The sequence below is a fragment of the Symphalangus syndactylus genome, chromosome 9, assembly GCF_028878055.3.
Source record: "Symphalangus syndactylus isolate Jambi chromosome 9, NHGRI_mSymSyn1-v2.1_pri, whole genome shotgun sequence".
NCBI classification, from domain to species: Eukaryota; Metazoa; Chordata; class Mammalia; order Primates; family Hylobatidae; genus Symphalangus; species Symphalangus syndactylus.
The window spans coordinates 144,056,505-144,082,072 of record NC_072431.2 but is presented as its reverse complement, the minus strand read 5'-3'; positions in this window follow the sequence as shown (position 1 = coordinate 144,082,072).

The window sequence follows — 25,568 nt, the reverse complement described above, 5'->3', positions numbered from 1 at the left end:
TGCATCTGTGTAGTTTTTATTTGAAGATATTCTTTTTCCCAATGTAGGCCTCTTAGCGCTTAGCATGTCCAATTGCAGTTTCTACAGAAAGAGTGTTTCAGAACGGCTCAATCAAAAGTAAGGTTCAACTCTGTTAGTTGAATGCACAGAACAGAAATAATTTTCACAGAATGCTACTGTGTAGTTTATATTTGAATATATTCCTTTTTCAAATATTACCCTCTTAGCGCTCCGAATGTCCACTTGCATTTTCTACAGAAAGAGTGTTCAGAACTGTGCAATCAAAAGTATGGTTTAACTCTGTTAGCTTAATGAACATATCAGAAATAAGTTTCACACAATGCTTCTGTGTAGTTTTTATTTGAAGATATTATTTTTCCCAATATAGGCCTCTTAGCGCTCAGAATGTCCAATTGCAGATTCTACAGAAAGAGTGTTTCAGAAAGGCTCAATCAAAAGTAAGGTTCAACTCTGTTAGTTGAATGCACAGAACAGAAAGAAGTTTCATACAATGCTTCTGTGTAGTTTATATTTGAACATATTCTTTTTTCCACTATTACCCACTTAGCGCTACGAATGTCCAGTTGCATTTTCTACAGACAGAGTGTTTCAAAACTGCTCAATCAAAAGTATGGTTTAACTCTGTTAGCTGAATGCTCAGATCAGAAAGAAGTTTCACAGAATGCTTCTGTGTAGTTTATATTTGAATATATTCCTTTTTCCACTACTACTCTCTTAGCGTTCCAAATGTCCAGTTGCATTTTCTACAGAAAGAGTGTTCAGATCTGCTCAATCAAAAGTATGGTTTAACTCTGTTAGCTGAATGCACAGATCAGAAAGAAGTTTCACAGAATGATTCTGTGTAGTTTATATTTGGAGACATTCCTTTTTCCACTATTACCCTCTTAGCGCTCCGAATCTCCACTTGCATTATCTACAGAAAGAGTGTTTCAGAACGGCTCAATCAAGACTAAGGTTCAACTCTTTTAGTTGAACAAACAGAACAGAAAGAAGTTTCACACAATTCTTCTGTGTAGTTTTTATTTGTAGACATTCTTTTTCCCAATATAGGCCTCTTAGCGCTCAGAATGTCCAATTGCAGTTTCTACAGAAAGAGTGTTTCAGAAAGGCTCAATCAAAAGTAAGGTTCAACTCTTTTAGTTGAATGCACAGAACAGAAAGAAGTTTCATACAATGCTTCTGTGTAGTTTATATTTGAACATATTGTTTTTTCCACTATTACCCACTTAGCGCTACGAATGTCAAGTTGCATTTTCTACAGACAGAGTGTTTCAAAACTGCTCAATCAAAAGTATGGTTTAACTCTGTTAGCGGAATGCTCAGATCCGAAAGAAGTTTCACAGAATGCTTCTGTGTAGTTTATATTTGAATATATTCCTTTTTCCACTACTACTCTCTTAGCGCTCCAAATGTCAAGTTGCATTTTCTACAGAAAGAGTGTTCAGATCTGCTCAATCAAAAGTACGGTTTAACACTGTTAGCTGAATGCACAGATCAGAAAGAAGTTTCACAGAATGATTCTGTGTAGTTTATATTTGGAGACATTCCTTTTTCCACTATTACCCTCTTAGCGCTCCGAATCTCCACTTGCATTTTCTACAGAAAGAGTGTTTCAGAACGGCTCAATCAAAACTAAGGTTCAACTCTTTTAGTTGAACAAACAGAACAGAAAGTAGTTTCATACAATTCTTCTGTGTAGTTTTTATTTGTAGACATTCTTTTTCCCAATATAGCCCTCTTAGCGCTCAGAATGTCCAATTGCAGTTTCTACAGAAAGAGTATTTCAGAACGGCTCAATCAAAAGTAAGGTTCAACTCTGTTAGTTGAATGCACAGAACAGAAAGAAGTTTCATACAATGCTTCTGTGTAGTTTATATATGAACATATTCTTTTTTCCACTATTACCCACTTAGCGCTACGAATGTCCAGTTGCATTTTCTACAGACAGAGTGTTTCAAAACTGCTCAATCAAAAGTATGGTTTAACTCTGTTAGCTGAATGCTCAGATCAGAAATAAGTTTCACAGAATGCTTCTGTGTAGTTTATATTTGAATATATTCCTTTTTCCACTAATACGCTCTTAGCGCTCCACATGTCCAGTTGCATTTTCTACAGAAAGAGTGTTCAGATCTGCTCAATCAAAAGTATGATTTAACTCTGTTAGCTGAATGCACAGATCAGAAAGAAGTTTCACCGAATGATTCTGTGTAGTTTATATTTGAAGACATTCCTTTTTCCACTAATATCCTCTTAGCGCTCCGAATCTCCACTTGCATTTTCTACAAAAAGAGTGTTTCATAACTGCTCAATCAAAAATATGTTTTATCTCTGTTAACTGAATTTACAGATCAGAAATAAGTTTCACAGAATGCATCTGTGTAGTTTTTATTTGAAGATATTCTTTTCCCCAATGTAGGCCTCTTAGCGCTTAGCATATCCAATTGCAGTTTCTACAGAAACAGAGTTTCAGAACGGCTCAATCAAAAGTAAGGTTCAACTCTGTTAGTTGAATGCACAGAACAGAAAGAATTTTCACAGAATGCTACTGTGTAGTTTATATTTGAATATATTCCTTTTTCCACTATTACCCTCTTAGCGCTCCGAATGTCCACTTGCATTTTCTACAGAAAGAGTGTTCAGAACTGCGCAATCAAAAGTATGGTTTAACTCTGTTAGCTTAATGAACATATCAGAAATAAGTTTCACACAATGCTTCTGTGTAGTTTTTATTTGAAGATATTATTTTTCCCAATAGAGGCCTCTTAGCGCTCAGAATGTCCAATTGCAGTTTCTACAGAAAGAGTGTTTCAGAAAGGCTCAATCAAAAGTAAGGTTCAACTCTGTTAATTGAATGCACAGAACAGAAAGAAGTTTCATACAATGTTTCTGTGTAGTTTATATTTGAACATATTCTTTTTTCCACTATTACCCACTTAGCGCTACGAATGTCCAGTTGCATTTTCAACAGACAGAGTGTTTCAAAACTGCTCAATCAAAAGTATGGTTTAACTCTGTTAGCTGAATGCTCAGTTCAGAAAGAAGTTTCACAGAATGCTTCTGTGTAGTTTATATTTGAATATATTCCTTTTTCCACTACTACTCTCTTAGCGCTCTAAATGTCCAGTTGCATTTTCTACAGAAAGAGTGTTCAGATCTGCTCAATCAAAAGTATGGTTTAACTCTGTTAGCTGAATGCACAGATCAGAAAGAAGTTTCACAGAATGATTCTGTGTAGTTTATATTTGGAGACATTCCTTTTTCCACTATTACCCTCTTAGCGCTCCGAATCTCCACTTGCATTATCTACAGAAAGAGTGTTTCAGAACGGCTCAATCAAGACTAAGGTTCAACTCTTTTAGTTGAACAAACAGAACAGAAAGAAGTTTCACACAATTCTTCTGTGTAGTTTTTATTTGTAGACATTCTTTTTCCCAATATAGACCTCTTAGCGCTCAGAATGTCCAATTGCAGTTTCTACAGAAAGAGTGTTTCAGAACGGCTCAATCAAAAGTAAGGTTCAACTCTGTTAGTTGAATGCACAGAACAGAAAGAAGTTTCATACAATGCTTCTGTGTAGTTTACATTTGAACATATTCTTTTTTCCACTATTACCCACTTAGCGCTACGAATGTCCAGTTGCATTTCCTACAGACAGAGTGTTTCAAAACGGCTCAATCAAAAGTATGGTTTAACTCTGTTAGCTGAATGCTCAGATCAGAAATAAGTTTCACAGAATGCTTCTGTGTAGTTTATATTTGAATATATTCCTTTTTCCACTAATACGCTCTTAGCGCTCCAAATGTCCAGTTGCATTTTCTACAGAAAGAGTGTTCAGATCTGCTCAATCAAAAGTATGATTTAACTCTGTTAGCTGAATGCACAGATCAGAAAGAAGTTTCACCGAATGATTCTGTGTAGTTTATATTTGAAGACATTCCTTTTTCCACTAATATCCTCTTAGCGCTCCGAATCTCCACTTGCATTTTCTACAAAAAGAGTGTTTCATAACTGCTCAATCAAAAATATGTTTTATCTCTGTTAACTGAATTTACAGATCAGAAATAAGTTTCACAGAATGCATCTGTGTAGTTTTTATTTGAAGATATTCTTTTTCCCAATGTAGGCCTCTTAGCGCTTAGCATGTCCAATTGCAGTTTCTACAGAAACAGTGTTTCAGAACGGCTCAATCAAAAGTAAGGTTCAACTCTGTTAGTTGAATGCACAGAACAGAAAGTATTTTCACAGAATGCTACTGTGTAGTTTATATTTGAATATATTCCTTTTTCCACTATTACCCTCTTAGCGCTCCGAATGTCCACTTGCATTTTCTACAGAAAGAGTGTTCAGAACTGCGCAATCAAAAGTGTGGTTTAACTCTGTTAGCTTAATGAACATATCAGAAATAAGTTTCACACAATGCTTCTGTGTAGTTTTTATTTGAAGATATTATTTTTCCCAATAGAGGCCTCTTAGCGCTCAGAATGTCCAATTGCAGTTTCTACAGAAAGAGTGTTTCAGAAAGGCTCAATTAAAAGTAAGGTTCAACTCTTTTAGTTGAATGCACAGAACAGAAAGAAGTTTCATACAATGCTTCTGTGTAGTTTATATTTGAACATATACTTTTTTCCACTATTACCCACTTAGCGCTACGAATGTCAAGTTGCATTTTCTTCAGACAGAGTGTTTCAAAACTGCTCAATCAAAAGTATGGTTTAACTCTGTTAGCTGAATGCTCAGATCAGAAAGAAGTTTCACAGAATGCTTCTGTGTAGTTTATATTTGAATATATTCCTTTTTCCACTACTACTCTCTTAGCGCTCCAAATGTCCAGTTGCATTTTCTACAGAAAGAGTGTTCAGATCTGCTCAATCAAAAGTACGGTTTAACACTGTTAGCTGAATGCACAGATCAGAAAGAAGTTTCACAGAATGATTCTGTGTAGTTTATATTTGGAGACATTCCTTTTTCCACTATTACCCTCTTAGCGCTCCGAATCTCCACTTGCATTTTCTACAGAAAGAGTGTTTCAGAACGGCTCAATCAAAACTAAGGTTCAACTCTTTTAGTTGAACAAACAGAACAGAAAGTAGTTTCACACAATTCTTCTGTGTAGTTTTTATTTGTAGACATTCTTTTTCCCAATATAGGCCTCTTAGCGCTCAGAATGTCCAATTGCAGTTTCTACAGAAAGAGTGTTTCAGAACGGCTCAATCAAAAGTAAGGTTCAACTCTGTTAGTTGAATGCACAGAACAGAAAGAAGTTTCATACAATGCTTCTGTGTAGTTTATATTTGAACATATTCTTTTTTCCACTATTACCCACTTAGCGCTACGAATGTCCAGTTGCATTTCCTACAGACAGAGTGTTTCAAAACTGCTCAATCAAAAGTATGGTTTAACTCTGTTAGCTGAATGCTCAGATCAGAAATAAGTTTCACAGAATGCTTCTGTGTAGTTTATATTTGAATATATTCCTTTTTCCACTAATACGCTCTTAGCGCTCCAAATGTCCAGTTGCATTTTCTACAGAAAGAGTGTTCAGACCTGCTCAATCAAAAGTATGATTTAACTCTGTTAGCTGAATGCACAGATCAGAAAGAAGTTTCACCGAATGATTCTGTGTAGTTTATATTTGAAGACATTCCTTTTTCCACTAATATCCTCTTAGCGCTCCGAATCTCCACTTGCATTTTCTACAAAAAGAGTGTTTCATAACTGCTCAATCAAAAATATGTTTTATCTCTGTTAACTGAATTTACAGATCAGAAATAAGTTTCACAGAATGCATCTGTGTAGTTTTTATTTGAAGATATTCTTTATCCCAATGTAGGCCTCTTAGCGCTTAGCATATCCAATTGCAGTTTCTACAGAAAGAGAGTTTCAGAACGGCTCAATCAAAAGTAAGGTTCAACTCTGTTAGTTGAATGCACAGAACAGAAAGAATTTTCACAGAATGCTATTGTGTAGTTTATATTTGAATATATTCCTTTTTCCACTATTACCCTCTTAGCGCTCCGAATGTCGACTTGCATTTTCTACAGAAAGAGTTTTCAGAACTGCGCAATCAAAAGTATGGTTTAACACTGTTAGCTTAATGAACATATCAGAAATAAGTTTCACACAATGCTTCTGTGTAGTTTTTATTTGAAGATATTATTTTTCCCAATAGAGGCCTCTTAGCGCTCAGAATGTCCAATTGCAGTTTCTACAGAAAGAGTGTTTCAGAAAGGCTCAAGAAAATGTAAGGTTCAACTCTTTTAGTTGAATGGACAGAACAGAAAGAAGTTTCATACAATGCTTCTGTGTAGTTTATATTTGAACATATTCTTTTTTCCACTATTACCCACTTAGTTCTGCGAATGTCCAGTTGCATTTTCTACAGACAGAGTGTTTCAAAACTGCTCAATCAAAAGTATGGTTTAACTCTGTTAGCTGAATGCTCAGATCAGAAAGAAGTTTCACAGAATGCTTCTGTGTAGTTTATATTTGAATATATTCCTTTTTCCACTACTACGCTCTTAGCGCTCCAAATGTCCAGTTGCATTTTCTACAGAAAGAGTGTTCAGATCTGCTCAATCAAAAGTATGGTTTAACTCTGTTAGCTGAATGCACAGATCAGAAAGAAGTTTCACCGAATGATTCTGTGTAGTTTATATTTGAAGACATTCCTTTTTCCACTATTACCCTCTTAGCGCTCCGAATCTCCACTTGCATTTTCTACAAAAAGAGTGTTTCATAACTGCTCAATCAAAAATATGTTTTATCTCTGTTAACTGAATTTACAGATCAGAAATAAGTTTCACAGAATGCATCTGTGTAGTATTTATTTGAAGATATTCTTTTTCCCAATGTAGGCCTCTTAGCGCTTAGCATGTCCAATTGCAGTTTCTACAGAAAGAGTGTTTCAGAATGGCTCAATCAAAAGTAAGGTTCAACTCTGTTAGTTGAATGCACAGAACAGAAAGAATTTTCACAGAATGCTACTGTGTTGTTTATATTTGAATATATTCCTTTTTCCACTATTACCCTCTTAGCGCTCCGAATGTTCACTTGCATTTTCTACAGAAAGAGTGTTCAGAACTGCGCAATCCAAAGTATGGTTTAACTCTGTTAGCTTAATGAACATATCAGAAATAAGTTTCACACAATGCTTCTGTGTAGTTTTTATTTGAAGATATTATTTTTCCCAATAGAGGCCTCGTAGCGCTCAGAATGTCCAATTGCAGTTTCTACAGAAAGAGTGTTTCAGAAAGGCTCAATCAAAAGTAAGGTTCAACTCTGTTAGTTGAATGCACAGAACAGAAAGAAGTTTCATACAATGCTTCTGTGTAGTTTATATTTCAACATATTCTTTTTTCCACTATTACCCACTTAGCGCTACGAATGTCCAGTTGCATTTTCTACAGACAGAGTGTTTCAAAACTGCTCAATCAAAAGTATGGTTTAACTCTGTTAGCTGAATGCTCAGATCAGAAAGAAGTTTCACAGAATGCTTCTGTGTAGTTTATATTTGTATATATTCCTTTTTCCACTACTACTCTCTTAGCGCTCCAAATGTCCAGTTGCATTTTCTACAGAAAGAGTGTTCAGATCTGCTCAATCAAAAGTATGGTTTAACTCTGTTAGCTGAATGCACAGATCAGAAAGAAGTTTCACAGAATGATTCTGTGTAGTTTATATTTGGAGACATTCCTTTTTCCACTATTACCCTCTTAGCGCTCCGAATCTCCACTTGCATTTTCTACAGAAAGAGTGTTTCAGAACGGCTCAATCAAAACTAAGGTTCAACTCTTTTAGTTGAACAAACAGAACAGAAAGTAGTTTCACACAATTCTTCTGTGTAGTTTTTATTTGTAGACATTCTTTTTCCCAATATAGGCCTCTTAGCGCTCAGAATGTCCAATTGTAGTTTCTACAGAAAGAGTGTTTCAGAACGGCTCAATCAAAAGTAAGGTTCAACTCTGTTAGTTGAATGCACAGAACAGAAAGAAGTTTCATACAATGCTTCTGTGTAGTTTATATTTGAACATATTCTTTTTTCCACTATTACCCACTTAGCGCTACGAATGTCCAGTTGCATTTTCTACAGACAGAGTGTTTCAAAACTGCTCAATCAAAAGTATGGTTTAACTCTGTTAGCTGAATGCTCAGATCAGAAAGAAGTTTCACAGAATGCTTCTGTGTAGTTTATATTTGAATATATTCCTTTTTCCACTACTACGCTCTTAGCGCTCCAAATGTCCAGTTGCATTTTCTACAGAAAGAGTGTTCAGATCTGCTCAATCAAAAGTATGGTTTAACTGTTAGCTGAATGCACAGATCAGAAAGAAGTTTCACCGAATGATTCTGTGTAGTTTATATTTGAAGACATTCCTTTTTCCACTATTACCCTCTTAGCGCTCCGAATCTCCACTTGCATTTTCTACAAAAAGAGTGTTTCATAACTGCTCAATCAAAAATATGTTTTATCTCTGTTAACTGAATTTACAGATCAGAAATAAGTTTCACAGAATGCATCTGTGTAGTTTTTATTTGAAGATATTCTTTTTCCCAATGTAGGCCTCTTAGCGCTTAGCATGTCCAATTGCAGTTTCTACAGAAAGAGTGTTTCAGAACGGCTCAATCAAAAGTAAGGTTCAACTCTGTTAGTTGAATGCACAGAACAGAAAGAATTTTCACAGAATGCTACTGTGTTGTTTATATTTGAATATATTCCTTTTTCCACTATTACCCTCTTAGCGCTCCGAATGTCCACTTGCATTTTCTACAGAAAGAGTTTTCAGAACTGCGCAATCCAAAGTATGGTATAACTCTGTTAGCTTAATGAACATATCAGAAATAAGTTTCACACAATGCTTCTGTGTAGTTTTTATTTGAAGATAGTATTTTTCCCAATAGAGGCCTCTTAGCGCTCAGAATGTCCAATTGCAGTTTCTACAGAAAGAGTGTTTCAGAAAGGCTCAATCAAAAGTAAGGTTCAACTCTGTTAGTTGAATGCACAGAACAGAAAGAAGTTTCATAAAATGCTTCTGTGTAGTTTATATTTGAACATACTCTTTTTTCCACTATTACCCACTTAGCGCTACGAATGTCCAGTTGCATTTTCTACAGACAGAGTGTTTCAAAACTGCTCAATCAAAAGTATGGTTTAACTCTGTTAGCTGAATGCTCAGATCAGAAAGAAGTTTCACAGAATGCTTCTGTGTAGTTTATATTTGAATATATTCCTTTTTCCACTACTACTCTCTTAGCGCTCTAAATGTCCAGTTGCATTTTCTACAGAAAGAGTGTTCAGATCTGCTCAATCAAAAGTATGGTTTAACTCTGTTGGCTGAATGCACAGATCAGAAAGAAGTTTCACCGAATGATTCTGTGTAGTTTATATTTGAAGACATTCCTTTTTCCACTATTACCCTCTTAGCGCTCCGAATCTCCACTTGCATTTTCTACAAAAAGAGTGTTTCATAACTGCTCAATCAAAAATATGTTTTATCTCTGTTAACTGAATTTACAGATCAGAAATAAGTTTCACAGAATGCATCTGTGTAGTTTTTATTTGAAGATATTCTTTTTCCCAATGTAGGCCTCTTAGCGCTTAGCATGTCCAATTGCAGTTTCTACAGATAGAGTGTTTCAGAATGGCTCAATCAAAAGTAAGGTTCAACTCTGTTAGTTGAATGCACAGAACAGAAAGAATTTTCACAGAATGCTACTGTGTTGTTTATATTTGAATATATTCCTTTTTCCACTATTACCCTCTTAGCGCTCCGAATGTTCACTTGCATTTTCTACAGAAAGAGTGTTCAGAACTGCGCAATCCAAAGTATGGTTTAACTCTGTTAGCTTAATGAACATATCAGAAATAAGTTTCACACAATGCTTCTGTGTAGTTTTTATTTGAAGATATTATTTTTCCCAATAGAGGCCTCTTAGCGCTCAGAATGTCCAATTGCAGTTTCTACAGAAAGAGTGTTTCAAAAAGGCTCAATCAAAAGTAAGGTTCAACTCTGTTAGTTGAATGCACAGAACAGAAAGAAGTTTCATACAATGCTTCTGTGTAGTTTATATTTCAACATATTCTTTTTTCCACTATTACCCACTTAGCGCTACGAATGTCCAGTTGCATTTTCTACAGACAGAGTGTTTCAAAACTGCTCAATCAAAAGTATGGTTTAACTCTGTTAGCTGAATGCTCAGATCAGAAAGAAGTTTCACAGAATGCTTCTGTGTAGTTTATATTTGAATATATTCCTTTTTCCACTACTACTCTCTTAGCGCTCCAAATGTCCAGTTGCATTTTCTAAAGAAAGAGTGTTCAGATCTGCTCAATCAAAAGTATGGTTTAACTCTGTTAGCTGAATGCACAGATCAGAAAGAAGTTTCACAGAATGATTCTGTGTAGTTTATATTTGGAGACATTCCTTTTTCCACTATTACCCTCTTAGCGCTCCGAATCTCCACTTGCATTTTCTACAGAATGAGTGTTTCAGAACGGCTCAATCAAAACTAAGGTTCAACTCTTTTAGTTGAACAAACAGAACAGAAAGAAGTTTCACACAATTCTTCTGTGTAGTTTTTATTTGTAGACATTCTTTTTCCCAATATAGGCCTCTTAGCGCTCAGAATGTCCAATTGCAGTTTCTACACAAAGAGTGTTTCAGAACGGCTCAATCAAAAGTAAGGTTCAACTCTGTTAGTTGAATGCACAGAACAGAAAGAAGTTTCATACAATGCTTCTGTGTAGTTTATATTTGAATATATTCTTTTTTCCACTATTACCCACTTAGCGCTACGAATGTCCAGTTGCATTTTCTACAGACAGAGTGTTTCAAAACTGCTCAATCAAAAGTATGGTTTAACTCTGTTAGCTGAATGCTCAGATCAGAAAGAAGTTTCACAGAATGCTTCTGTGTAGTTTATATTTGAATATATTCCTTTTTCCACTACTACTCTCTTAGCGCTCCAAATGTCCAGTTGCATTTTCTACAGAAAGAGTGTTCAGATCTGCTCAATCAAAAGTATGGTTTAACTCTGTTAGCTGAATGCACAGATCAGAAAGAAGTTTCACAGAATGATTCTGTGTAGTTTATATTTGGAGACATTCCTTTTTCCACTATTACCCTCTTAGCGCTCCGAATCTCCACTTGCATTTTCTACAGAAAGAGTGTTTCAGAACGGCTCAATCAAAACTAAGGTTCAACTCTTTTAGTTGAACAAACAGAACAGAAAGAAGTTTCACACAATTCTTCTGTGTAGTTTTTATTTGTAGACATTCTTTTTCACAATATAGGCCTCTTAGCGCTCAGAATGTCCAATTGCAGTTTCTACAGAAAGAGTGTTTCAGAACGGCTCAATCAAAAGTAAGGTTCAACTCTGTTAGTTGAATGCACAGAATAGAAAGTATTTTCAGAGAATGCTACTGTGTAGTTTATATTTGAATATATTCCTTTTTCCACTATTACCCTCTTAGCGCTCCGAATGTCCACTTGCATTTTCTACAGAAAGAGTGTTCAGAACTGCGCAATCAAAAGTATGGTTTAACTCTGTTAACTTAAAGAACATATCAGAAATAAGTTTCACACAATGCTTCTGTGTAGTTTTTATCTGAAGATATTATTTTTCCCAATAGAGGCCTCTTAGCGCTCAGAATGTCCAATTGCCGTTTCTACAGAAAGAGTGTTTCAGAAAGGCTCAATCAAAAGTAAGGTTCAACTCTGTTAGTTGAATGCACAGAACAGAAAGAAGTTTCATACAATGCTTCTGTGTAGTTTATATTTGAACATATTCTTTTTTCCACTATTACCCACTTAGCGCTACGAATGTCCAGTTGCATTTTCTACAGACAGAGTGTTTCAAAACTGCTCAATCAAAAGTATGGTTTAACACTGTTAGCTGAATGCTCAGATCAGAAAGAAGTTTCACAGAATGCTTCTGTGTAGTTTATATTTGAATATATTCCTTTTTCCACTACTACTCTCTTAGCGCTCCAAATGTCCCGTTGCATTTTCTACAGAACGAGTGTTCAGATCTGCTCAATCAAAAGTATGGTTTAACTCTGTTAGCTGAATGCACAGATCAGAAAGAAGTTTCACAGAATGATTCTGTGTAGTTTATATTTGGAGACATTCCTTTTTCCACTATTACCCTCTTAGCGCTCCGAATCTCCACTTGCATTTTCTACAGAAAGAGTGTTTCAGAACGGCTCAATCAAAACTAAGGTTCAACTCTTTTAGTTGAACAAACAGAACAGAAAGAAGTTTCACACAATTCTTCTGTGTAGTTTTTATTTGTAGACATTCTTTTTCCCAATATAGGCCTCTTAGCGCTCAGAATGTCCAATTGCAGTTTCTACAGAAAGAGTGTTTCAGAACGGCTCAATCAAAAGTAAGGTTCAACTCTGTTAGTTGAATGCACAGAACAGAAAGAAGTTTCATACAATGCTTCTGTGTAGTTTATATTTGAACATATTCTTTTTTCCACTATTACTCACTTAGCGCTACGAATGTCCAGTTGCATTTTCTACAGACAGAGTGTTTCAAAACTGCTCAATCAAAAGTATGGTTTAACTCTGTTAGCTGAATGCTCAGATCAGAAAGAAGTTTCACAGAATGCTTCTGTGTAGTTTATATTTGAATATATTCCTTTTTCCACTACTACGCTCTTAGCGCTCCAAATGTCCAGTTGCATTTTCTACAGAAAGAGTGTTCAGATCTGCTCAATCAAAAGTATGGTTTAACTCGGTTAGCTGAATGCACAGATCAGAAAGAAGTTTCACCGAATGATTCTGTGTAGTTTATATTTGAAGACATTCCTTTTTCCACTATTACCCTCTTAGCGCTCCGAATCTCCACTTGCATTTTCTACAAAAAGAGTGTTTCATAACTGCTCAATCAAAAATATGTTTTATCTCTGTTAACTGAATTTACAGATCAGAAATAAGTTTCACAGAATGCATCTGTGTAGTTTTTATTTGAAGATATTCTTTTTCCCAATGTAGGCCTCTTAGCGCTTAGCATGTCCAATTGCAGTTTCTACAGAAAGAGTGTTTCAGAACGGCTCAATCAAAAGTAAGGTTCAACTCCGTTAGTTGAATGCACAGAACAGAAAGTATTTTCACAGAATGCTACTGTGTAGTTTATATTTGAATATATTCCTTTTTCCACTATTACCCTCTTAGCGCTCCGAATGTCCACTTGCATTTTCTACAGAAAGAGTGTTCAGAACTGCGCAATCAAAAGTATGGTTTAACACTGTTAGCTTAATGAACATATCAGAAATAAGTTTCACACAATGCTTCTGTGTTGTTTTTATCTGAAGATATTATTTTTCCCAATAGAGGCCTCTTAGCGCTCAGAATGTCCAATTGCAGTTTCTACAGAAAGAGTGTTTCTGAACGGCTCAATCAAAAGTAAGGTTCAACTCTGTTAGTTGAATGCACAGAACAGAAAGAAGTTTCATACAATGCTTCTGTGTAGTTTATATTTGAACATATTCTTTTTTCCACTATTACCCACTTAGCGCTACGAATGTCCAGTTGCATTTTCTACAGACAGAGAGTTTCAAAACTGCTCAATCAAAAGTATGGTTTAACTCAGTTAGCTGAATGCTCAGATCAGAAAGAAGTTTCACAGAATGCTTCTGTGTAGTTTATATTTGAATATATTCCTTTTTCCACTAATACTCTCTTAGCGCTCCAAATGTCCAGTTGCATTTTCTACAGAAAGAGTGTTCAGATCTGCTCAATCAAAAGTATGGTTTAACTCTGTTAGCTGAATGCACAGATCAGAAAGAAGTTTCACAGAATGATTCTGTGTAGTTTATATTTGGAGACATTCCTTTTTCCACTATTACCCTCTTAGCGCTCCGAATCTCCACTTGCATTTTCTACAGAAAGAGTGTTTCAGAACGGCTCAATCAAAACTAAGGTTCAACTCTTTTAGTTGAACAAACAGAACAGAAAGAAGTTTCACACAATTCTTCTGGTAGTTTTTATTTGTAGACATTCTTTTTCCCAATATAGGCCTCTTAGCGCTCAGAATGTCCAATTGCAGTTTCTACAGAAAGAGAGTTTCAGAACGGCTCAATCAAAAGTAAGGTTCAACTCTGTTAGTTGAACGCACAGAACAGAAAGAAGTTTCATACAATGCTTCTGTGTAGTTTATATTTGAACATATTCTTTTTCCACTATTACCCACTTAGCGCTACGAATGTCCAGTTGCATTTTCTACAGACAGAGTGTTTCAAAACTGCTCAGTGAAAAGTATGGTTTAACTCTGTTAGCTGAATGCTCAGATCAGAAAGAAGTTTCACAGAATGCTTCTGTGTAGTTTATATTTGAATATATTCCTTTTTCCACTACTACGCTATTAGCGCTCCAAATGTCCAGTTGCATTTTCTACAGAAAGAGTGTTCACATCTGCTCAATCAAAAGTATGTTTTAACTCTGTTAGCTGAATGCACAGATCAGAAAGAAGTTTCACCGAATGATTCTGTGTAGTTTATATTTGAAGACATTCCTTTTTCCACTATTACCCTCTTAGCGCTCCGAATCGCCACTTGCATTTTCTACAAAAAGAGTGTTTCATAACTGCTCAATCAAAAATATGTTTTATCTCTGTTAACTGAATTTACAGATCAGAAATAAGTTTCACAGAATGCATCTGTGTAGTTTTTATTTGAAGATATTCTTTTCCCAATGTAGGCCTCTTAGCGCTTAGCATGTCCAATTGCAGTTTCTACAGAAAGAGTGTTTCAGAACGGCTCAATCAAAAGTAAGGTTCAACTCTGTTAGTTGAATGCACAGAATAGAAAGTATTTTCAGAGAATGCTACTGTGTAGTTTATATTTGAATATATTCCTTTTTCCACTATTACCCTCTTAGCGCTCCGAATGTCCACTTGCATTTTCTACAGAAAGAGTGTTCAGAACTGCGCAATCAAAAGTATGGTTTAACTCTGTTAACTTAATGAACATATCAGAAATAAGTTTCACACAATGCTTCTGTGTAGTTTTTATCTGAAGATATTATTTTTCCCAATAGAGGCCTCTTAGCGCTCAGAATGTCCAATTGCCGTTTCTACAGAAAGAGTGTTTCAGAAAGGCTCAATCAAAAGTAAGGTTCAACTCTGTTAGTTGAATGCACAGAACAGAAAGAAGTTTCATACAATGCTTCTGTGTAGTTTATATTTGAACATATTCTTTTTTCCACTATTACCCACTTAGCGCTACGAATGTCCAGTTGCATTTTCTACAGACAGAGTGTTTCAAAACTGCTCAATCAAAAGTATGGTTTAACTCTGTTAGCTGAATGCTCAGATCAGAAAGAAGTTTCACAGAATGCTTCTGTGTAGTTTATATTTGAATATATTCCTTTTTCCACTACTACTCTCTTAGCGCTCCAAATGTCCAGTTGCATTTTCTACAGAACGAGTGTTCAGATCTGCTCAATCAAAAGTATGGTTTAACTCTGTTAGCTGAATGCACAGATCAGAAAGATGTTTCACAGAATGATTCTGTGAAGTTTATATTTGGAGACATTCCTTTTTCCACTATTACCCTCTTAGCGCTCCGAATCTCCACTTGCATTTTCTACAGAAAGAGTGTTTCAGAACGGCTCAATCAAAACTAAGGTTCAACTCTTTTAGTTGAACAAACAGAACAGAAAGAAGTTTCACACAATTCTTCTGTGTAGTTTTTATTTGTAGACATTCTTTTTCCCAATATAGGCCTCTTAGCGCTCAGAATGTCCAATTACAGTTTCTACAGAAAGAGTGTTTCAGAACGGCTCAATCAAAAGTAAGGTTCAACTCTGTTAGTTGAATGCACAGAACAGAAAGAAGTTTCATACAATGCTTCTGTGTAGTTTATATTTGAACATATTCTTTTTTCCACTATTACTCACTTAGCGCTACGAATGTCCAGTTGCATTTTCTACAGACAGAGTGTTTCAAAACTGCTCAATCAAAAGTATGGTTTAACTCTGTTAGCTGAATGCTCAGATCAGAAAGAAGTTTCACAGAATGCTTCTGTGTAGTTTATATTTGAATATATTCCTTTTTCCACTACTACGCTCTTAGCGCTCCAAATGTCCAGTTGCATTTTCTACAGAAAGAGTGTTCAGATCTGCTCAATCAAAAGTATGGTTTAACTCGGTTAGCTGAATGCACAGATCAGAAAGAAGTTTCACCGAATGATTCTGTGTAGTTTATATTTGAAGACATTCCTTTTTCCACTATTACCCTCTTAGCGCTCCGAATCTCCACTTGCATTTTCTACAAAAAGAGTGTTTCATAACTGCTCAATCAAAAATATGTTTTATCTCTGTTAACTGAATTTACAGATCAGAAATAAGTTTCACAGAATGCATCTGTGTAGTTTTTATTTGAAGATATTCTTTTTCCCAATGTAGGCCTCTTAGCGCTTAGCATGTCCAATTGCAGTTTCTACAGAAAGAGTGTTTCAGAACGGCTCAATCAAAAGTAAGGTTCAACTCTGTTAGTTGAATGCACAGAACAGAAAGTATTTTCACAGAATGCTACTGTGTAGTTTATATTTGAATATATTCCTTTTTCCACTATTACCCTCTTAGCGCTCCGAATGTCCACTTGCATTTTCTACAGAAAGAGTGTTCAGAACTGCGCAATCAAAAGTATGGTTTAACACTGTTAGCTTAATGAACATATCAGAAATAAGTTTCACACAATGCTTCTGTGTTGTTTTTATCTGAAGATATTATTTTTCCCAATAGAGGCCTCTTAGCGCTCAGAATGTCCAATTGCAGTTTCTACAGAAAGAGTGTTTAAGAAAGGCTCAATCAAAAGTAAGGTTCAACTCTGTTAGTTGAATGCACAGAACAGAAAGAAGTTTCATACAATGGTTCTGTGTAGTTTATATTTGAACATATTCTTTTTTCCACTATTACCCACTTAGCGGTACGAATGTCCAGTTGCATTTTCTACAGACAGAGTGTTTCAAAACTGCACAGTGAAAAGTATGGTTTAACTCTGTTAGCTGAATGCTCAGATCAGAAAGAAGTTTCACAGAATGCTTCTGTGTAGTTTATATTTGAATATATTCCTTTTTCCACTACTACTCTCTTAGCGCTCCAAATGTCCAGTTGCATTTTCTACAGAAAGAGAGTTCAGATCTGCTCAATCAAAAGTATGGTTTAACTCTGTTAGCTGAATGCACAGATCAGAAAGAAGTTTCACAGAATGATTCTGTGTAGTTTATATTTGGAGACATTCCTTTTTCCACTATTACCCTCTTAGCGCTCCGAATCTCCACTTGCATTTTCTACAGAAAGAGTGTTTCAGAACGGCTCAATCAAAACTAAGGTTCAACTCTTTTAGTTGAACAAACAGAACAGAAGGAAGTTTCACACAATTCTTCTGTGTAGTTTTTATTTGTAGACATTCTTTTTCCCAATATAGGCCTCTTAGCGCTCAGAATGTCCAATTGTACTTTCTACAGAAAGAGTGTTTCAGAACGGCTCAATCAAAAGTAAGGTTCAACTCTGTTAGTTGAATGCACAGAACAGAAAGAAGTTTCATACAATGCTTCTGTGTAGTTTATATTTGAACATATTCGTTTTTCCACTATTACCCACTTAGCGCTACGAATGTCCAGTTGCATTTTCTACAGACAGAGTGTTTCAAAACTGCTCAATCAAATGTATGGTTTAACTCTGTTAGCTGAATGCTCAGATCAGAAAGAAGTTTCACAGAATGATTCTGTGTAGTTTATATTTGAATATATTCCTTTTTCCAGTACTACGCTCTTAGCGCTCCAAATGTCCAGTTGCATTTTCTACAGAAAGAGTGTTCAGATCTGCTGAATCAAAAGTATGGTTTAACTCTGTTAGCTGAATGCACAGATCAGAAAGAAGTTTCACAGAATGATTCTGTGTAGTTTATATTTGGAGACATTCCTTTTTCCACTATTACCCTCTTAGCGCTCCGAATCTCCACTTGCATTTTCTACAGAAAGAGTGTTTCAGAACGGCTCAATCAAAACTAAGGTTCAACTCTTTTAGTTGAACAAACAGAACAGAAAGAAGTTTCACACAATTCTTCTGTGTAGTTTTTATTTGTAGACATTCTTTTTCCCAATATAGGCCTCTTAGCGCTCAGAATGTCCAATTGCAGTTTCTACAGAAAGAGTGTTTCAGAACGGCTCAATCAAAAGTAAGGTTCAACTCTGTTAGTTGAATGCACAGAACAGAAAGAAGTTTCATACAATGCTTCTGTGTAGTTTATATTTGAACATATTCTTTTTTCCACTATTACCCACTTAGCGCTACGAATGTCCAGTTGCATTTTCTACAGACAGAGTGTTTCAAAACTGCTCAATCAAATGTATGGTTTAACTCTGTTAGCTGAATGCTCAGATCAGAAAGAAGTTTCACAGAATGCTTCTGTGTAGTTTATATTTGAATATATTCCTTTTTCCACTACTACGCTCTTAGCGCTCCAAATGTCCAGTTGCATTTTCTACAGAAAGAGTGTTCAGATCTGCTCAATCAAAAGTATGTTTTAACTCGGTTAGCTGAATGCACAGATCAGAAAGAAGTTTCACCGAATGATTCTGTGTAGTTTATATTTGAAGACATTCCTTTTTCCACTATTACCCTCTTAGCGCTCCGAATCTCCACTTGCATTTTCTACAAAAAGAGTGTTTCATAACTGCTCAATCAAAAATATGTTTTATCTCTGTTAACTGAATTTACAGATCAGAAATAAGTTTCACAGAATGCATCTGTGTAGTTTTTATTTGAAGATATTCTTTTTCTCAATATAGGCCTCTTAGCGCTTAGCATGTCCAATTGCAGTTTCTACAGAAAGAGTGTTTCAGAACGGCTCAATCAAAAGTAAGGTTCAACTCTGTTAGTTGAATGCACACAACAGAAAGAATTTTCACAGAATGCTATTGTGTAGTTTATATTTGAATATATTCCTTTTTCCACTATTACCCTCTTAGCGCTCCGAATGTCCACTTGCATTTTCTACAGAAAGAGTTTTCAGAACTGCGCAATCCAAAGTATGGTATAACTCTGTTAGCTTAATGAACATATCAGAAATAAGTTTCACACAATGCTTCTGTGTAGTTTTTATTTGAAGATATTATTTTTCCCAATAGAGGCCTCTTAGCGCTCAGAATGTCCAATTGCAGTTTCTACAGAAAGAGTGCTTCAGAAAGGCTCAATCAAAAGTAAGGTTCAACTCTGTTACTTGAATGCACAGAACAGAAAGAAGTTTCATACAATGCTTCTGTGTAGTTTATATTTGAACATACTCTTTTTTCCACTATTACCCACTTAGCGCTACGAATGTCCAGTTGCATTTTCTACAGACAGAGTGTTTCAAAACTGCTCAATCAAAAGTATGGTTAACTCTGTTAGCTGAATGCTCAGATCAGAAAGAACTTTCACAGAATGCTTCTGTGTAGTTTATATTTGAATATATTCCTTTTTCCACTACTACGCTCTTAGCGCTCCAAATGTCCAGATGCATTTTCTACAGAAAGAGTGCTCAGATCTGCTCAATCAAAAGTATGGTTTAACTCTGTTAGCTGAATGCACAGATCAGAAAGAAGTTTCACGGAATGATTCTGTGTATTTTATATTTGAAGACATTACTTTTTCCACTATTACCCTCTTAGCGCTCCGAATCTCCACTCGCATTTTCTACAAAAAGTGTGTTTCATAACTGCTCAATCAAAAATAGGTTTTATCTCTGTTAACTGAATTTACAGATCAGAAATAAGTTTCACAGAATGCATCTGTGTAGTTTTTATTTGAAGATATTCTTTTTCCCAATGTAGGCCTCTTAGCGCTTAGCATGTCCAATTGCAGTTTCTACAGAAAGAGTGTTTCAGAACGGCTCAATCAAAAGTAAGGTTCAACTCTGTTAGTTGAATGCACAGAACAGAAAGAATTTTCACAGAATGCTACTGTGTAGTTTATAATTGAATATATTCCTTTTTCCACTATTACCCTCTTAGCGCTCCGAATGTCCACTTGCATTTTCTACAGAAAGAGTGTTCAGAACTGCGCAATCAAAAGTATGGTTTAACTCTGTTAGCTTAATGAACATATCAGAAATAAGTTTCACACAATGCTTCTGTGTAGTTTTTATTTGAAGTTATTATTTTTCCCAATAGAGGCCTGTTAGCGCTCAGAATGTCCAATTGCAGTTTCTACAGAAAGAGTGTTTCAGAAAGGCTCAATCAAAACTAAGGTTCAACTCTGTTAGTTGAATGCACAGAACAGAAAGAAGTTTCATACAATGCTCCTGTGTAGTTTATATTTGAACATACTCTTTTTTCCACTATTACCCACTTAGCGCTACGAATGTCCAGTTGCATTTTCTACAGACAGAGTGTTTCAAAACTGCTCAATCAAAAGTATGGTTTAACTCTGTTAGCTGAATGCTCAGATCAGAAAGAAGTTTCACAGAATGCTTCTGTGTAGTTTATATTTGAATATATTCCTTTTTCCACTACTACTCTCTTAGCGCTCCAAATGTCCAGTTGCATTTTCTACAGAAAGAGTGTTCAGATCTGCTCAATCAAAAGTATGGTTTAACTCTGTTAGCTGAATGCACAGATCAGAAAGAAGTTTCACAGAATGATTCTGTGTAGTTTATATTTGGAGACATTCGTTTTTCCACTATTACCCCCTTAGCGTTCCGAATCTCCACTTGCATTTTCTACAGAAAGAGTGTTTCAGAACGGCTCAATCAAAACAAAGGTTCAACTCTTTTAGTTGAACAAACAGAACAGAAAGAAGTTTCACACAATTCTTCTGTGTAGTTTTTATTTGTAGACATTCTTTTTCCCAATATAGGCCTCTTAGCGCTCAGAATGTCCAATTGCAGTTTCTACAGAAAGAGTGTTTCAGAACGGCTCAATCAAAAGTAAGGTTCAACTCTGTTAGTTGAATGCACAGAACAGAAAGAAGTTTCATACAATGCTTCTGTGTAGTTTATATTTGAACATATTCTTTTTTCCACTATTACCCACTTAGCGCTACGAATGTCCAGTTGCATTTTCTACAGACAGAGTGTTTCAAAACTGCTCAGTGAAAAGTATGGTTTAACTCTGTTAGCTGAATGCTCAGATCAGAAAGAAGTTTCACAGAATGCTTCTGTGTAGTTTATATTTGAATATATTCCTTTTTCCACTTCTACGCTCTTAGCGCTCCAAATGTCCAGTTGCATTTTCTACAGAAAGAGTGTTCAGATCCGCTCAATCAAAAGTATGGTTTAACTCTGTTAGCTGAATGCACAGATCAGAAAGAAGTTTCACCAAATGATTCTGTGTAGTTTATATTTGAAGACATTCCTTTTTCCACTATTAACCTCTTAGCGCTCCGTATCTCCACTTGCATTTTCTACAAAAAGAGTGTTTCATAACTGCTCAATCAAAAATTTGTATTATCTCTGTTAACTGAATTTACAGATCAGAAATAAGTTTCACAGAATGCATCTGTGTAGTTTTTATTTGAAGATATTCTTTTTCCCAATGTAGGCCTCTTAGCGCTTAGCATGTCCAATTGCAGTTCCTACAGAAAGAGTGTTTCAAAACGGCTCAATCAAAAGTAAGGTTCAACTCTGTTAGTTGAATGCACAGAACAGAAAGAATTTTCACAGAATGCTACTGTGTAGTTTATATTTGAATATATTCCTTTTTCCACTATTACCCTCTTAGCGCTCCGAATGTCCACTTGCATTTTCTACAGAAAGAGTTTTCAGAACTGCGCAATCCAAAGTATGGTATAACTCTGTTAGCTTAATGAACATATCAGAAATAAGTTTCACACAATGCTTCTGTGTAGTTTTTATTTGAAGTTATTATTTTTCCCAATAGAGCCCTCTTAGCGCTCAGAATGTCCAATTGCAGTTTCTACAGAAAGAGTGTTTCAGAAAGGCTCAATCAAAAGTAAGGTTCAACTCTGTTAGTTGAATGCACAGAACAGAAAGAAGTTTCATACAATGCTTCTGTGTAGTTTATATTTGAACATACTCTTTTTTCCACTATTACCCACTTAGCGCTACCAATGTCCAGTTGCATTTTCTACAGACAGAGTGTTTCAAAACTGCTCAATCAAAAGTATGGTTTAACTCTGTTAGCTGAATGCTCAGATCAGAAAGAAGTTTCACAGAATGCTTCTGTGTAGTTTATATTTGAATATATTCCTTTTTCCACTACTACTCTCTTAGCGCTCCAAATGTCCAGTTGCATTTTCTACAGAAAGAGTGTTCAGATCTGCTCAATCAAAAGTATGGTTTAACTCTGTTAGCTGAATGCACAGATCAGAAAGAAGTTTCACAGAATGATTCTGTGTAGTTTATATTTGGAGACATTCCTTTTTCCACTATTACCCTCTTAGCGCTCCGAATCTCCACTTGCATTTTCTACAGAAAGAGTGTTTCAGAATGGCTCAATCAAAACAAAGGTTCAACTCTTTTAGTTGAACAAACAGAACAGAAAGAAGTTTCACACAATTCTTCTGTGTAGTTTTTATTTGTAGACATTCTTTTTCCCAATATAGGCCTCTTAGCGCTCAGAATGTCCAATTGCAGTTTCTACAGAAAGAGTGTTTCAGAACGGCTCAATCAAAAGTAAGGTTCAACTCTGTTAGTTGAATGCACAGAACAGAAAGAAGTTTCATACAATGCTTCTGTGTAGTTTATATTTGAACATATTCTTTTTTCCACTATTAACCACTTAGCGCTACGAATGTCCAGTTTCATTTTCTACAGACAGAGTGTTTCAAAACTGCTCAGTGAAAAGTATGGTTTAACTCTGTTAGCTGAATGCTCAGATCAGAAAGAAGTTTCACAGAATGCTTCTGTTTGGTTTATATTTGAATATATTCCTTTTTCCACTACTACGCTCTTAGCGCTCCAAATGTCCAGTTGCATTTTCTACAGAAAGAGTGTTCAGATCTGCTCAATCAAAAGTATGGTTTAACACTTTTAGCTGAATGCACAGATCAGAAAGAAGTTTCACCGAATGATTCTGGGTAGTTTATATTTGAAGACATTCCTTTTTCCACTATTACCCTCTTAGCGCTCCGTATCTCCACTTGCATTTTCTACAAAAAGAGTGTTTCATAACTGCTCAATCAAAAATATGTTTTATCTCTGTTAACTGAATTTACAGATCAGAAATAAGTTTCACAGAATGCATCTGTGTAGTTTTTATTTGAAGATATTCTTTTTCCCAATGTATGCCTCTTAGCGCTTAGCATGTCCAATTGCAGTTTCTACAGAAAGAGTGTTTCAGAACGGCTCAATCAAAAGTAAGGTTCAACTCTGTTAGTTGAATGCACAGAACAGAAAGAATTTTCACAGAATGCTACTGTGTAGTTTATATTTGAATATATTCCTTTTTCCACTATTACCCTCTTAGCGCTCCGAATGTCCACTTGCATTTTCTACAGAAAGAGTGTTCAGAACTGCGCAATCAAAAGTATGGTTTAACTCTGTTAGCTTAATGAACATATCAGAAATAAGTTTCACAAAATGCTTCTGTGTAGTTTTTATTTGAAGATATTATTTTTCCCAATAGAGACCTCTTAGCGCTCAGAATGTCCAATTGCAGTTTCTACAGAAAGAGTGTTTCAGAAAGGCTCAATCAAAACTAAGGTTCAACTCTGTTAGTTGAATGCACAGAACAGAAAGATGTTTCATACAATGCTTCTGTGTAGTTTATATTTGAACATACTCTTTTTTCCACTATTACCCACTTAGCGCTACGAATGTCCAGTTGCATTTTCTACAGACAGAGTGTTTCAAAACTGCTCAATCAAAAGTATGGTTTAAATCTGTTAGCTGAATGCTCAGATCAGAAAGAAGTTTCACAGAATGCTTCTGTGCAGTTTATATTTGAATATATTCCTTTTTCCACTACTACTCTCTTAGCGCTCCAAATGTACAGTTGCATTTTCTATAGAAAGAGTGTTCAGATCTGATCAATCCAAAGTATGGTTTAACTCTGTTAGCTGAATGCACAGTTCAGAAAGAAGTTTCACAGAATGATTCTGTGTAGTTTATATTTGGAGACATTCCTTTTTCCACTATTACCCTCTTAGCGCTCCGAATCTCCACTTGCATTTTCTACAGAAAGAGTGTTTCAGAACGGCTCAATCAAAACTAAGGTTCAACTCTTTTAGTTGAACAAACAGAACAGAAAGAAGTTTCACACAATTCTTCTGTGTAGTTTTTATTTGTAGACATTCTTTTTCCCAATATAGGCCTCTTAGCGCTCAGAATGTCCAATTGCAGTTTCTACAGAAAGAGTGTTTCAGAACGGCTCAATCAAAAGTAAGGTTCAACTCTGTTAGTTGAATGCACAGAACAGAAAGAAGTTTCATACAATGCTTCTGTGTAGTTTATATTTGAACTTATTCTTTTTCCACTATTACCCACTTAGCGCTACGAATGTCCAGTTGCATTTTCTACAGACAGAGTGTTTCAAAACTGCTCAGTGAAAAGTATGGTTTAACTCTGTTAGCTGAATGCTCAGATCAGAAAGAAGTTTCACAGAATGCTTCTGTGTAGTTTATATTTGAATATATTCCTTTTTCCACTACTACGCTCTTAGCGCTCCAAATGTCCAGTTGCATTTTCTACAGAAAGAGTGTTCAGATCTGCTCAATCAAAAGTATGGTTTAACTCTGTTAGCTGAATGCACAGATCAGAAAGAAGTTTCACCGAATGATTCTGTGTAGTTTATATTTGAAGACATTCCTTTCTCCACTATTACCCTCTTAGCACTCCGAATCTCCACTTGCATTTTCTACAAAAAGAGTGTTTCATAACTGCTCAATCAAAAATATGTTTTATCTCTGTTAACTGAATTTACAGATCAGAAATACGTTTCACAGAATGCATCTGTGTAGTTTTTATTTGAAGATATTCTTTTTCCCAATGTAGGCCTCTTAGCGCTTAGCATGTCCAATTGCAGTTTCTACAGAAAGAGTGTTTCAGAACGGCTCAATCAAACGTAAGGTTCAACTCCGTTATCTGAATGCACAGAACAGTAAGAGTTTTCACAGAATGCTACTGTGTAGTTTATATTTGAATATATTCCTTTTTCCACTATTACCCTCTTAGCGCCCCGAATGTCCACTTGCATTTTCTACAGAAAGAGTGTTCAGAACTGCGCAATCAAAAGTATGGTTTAACTCTGTTAGCTTAATGAACATATCAGAAATAAGTTTCACACAATGCTTCTGTGTAGTTTTTATTTGAAGATATTATTTTTCCCAATAGAGGACTCTTAGCGCACAGAATGTCCAATTGCAGTTTCTACAGAAAGAGTGTTTCAGAACGGCTCAATCAAATGTAAGGTTCAACTCTGTTAGTTGAATGCACAGAACAGAAAGAAGTTTCATACAATGCTTCTGTGTAGTTTATATTTGAACATATTCTTTTCTCCACTATTACCCACTTAGCGCTACGAATGTCCAGTTGCATTTTCTGCAGACAGAGTGTTTCAAAACTGCTCAATCAAAACTATGGTTTAACTCTGTTAGCTGA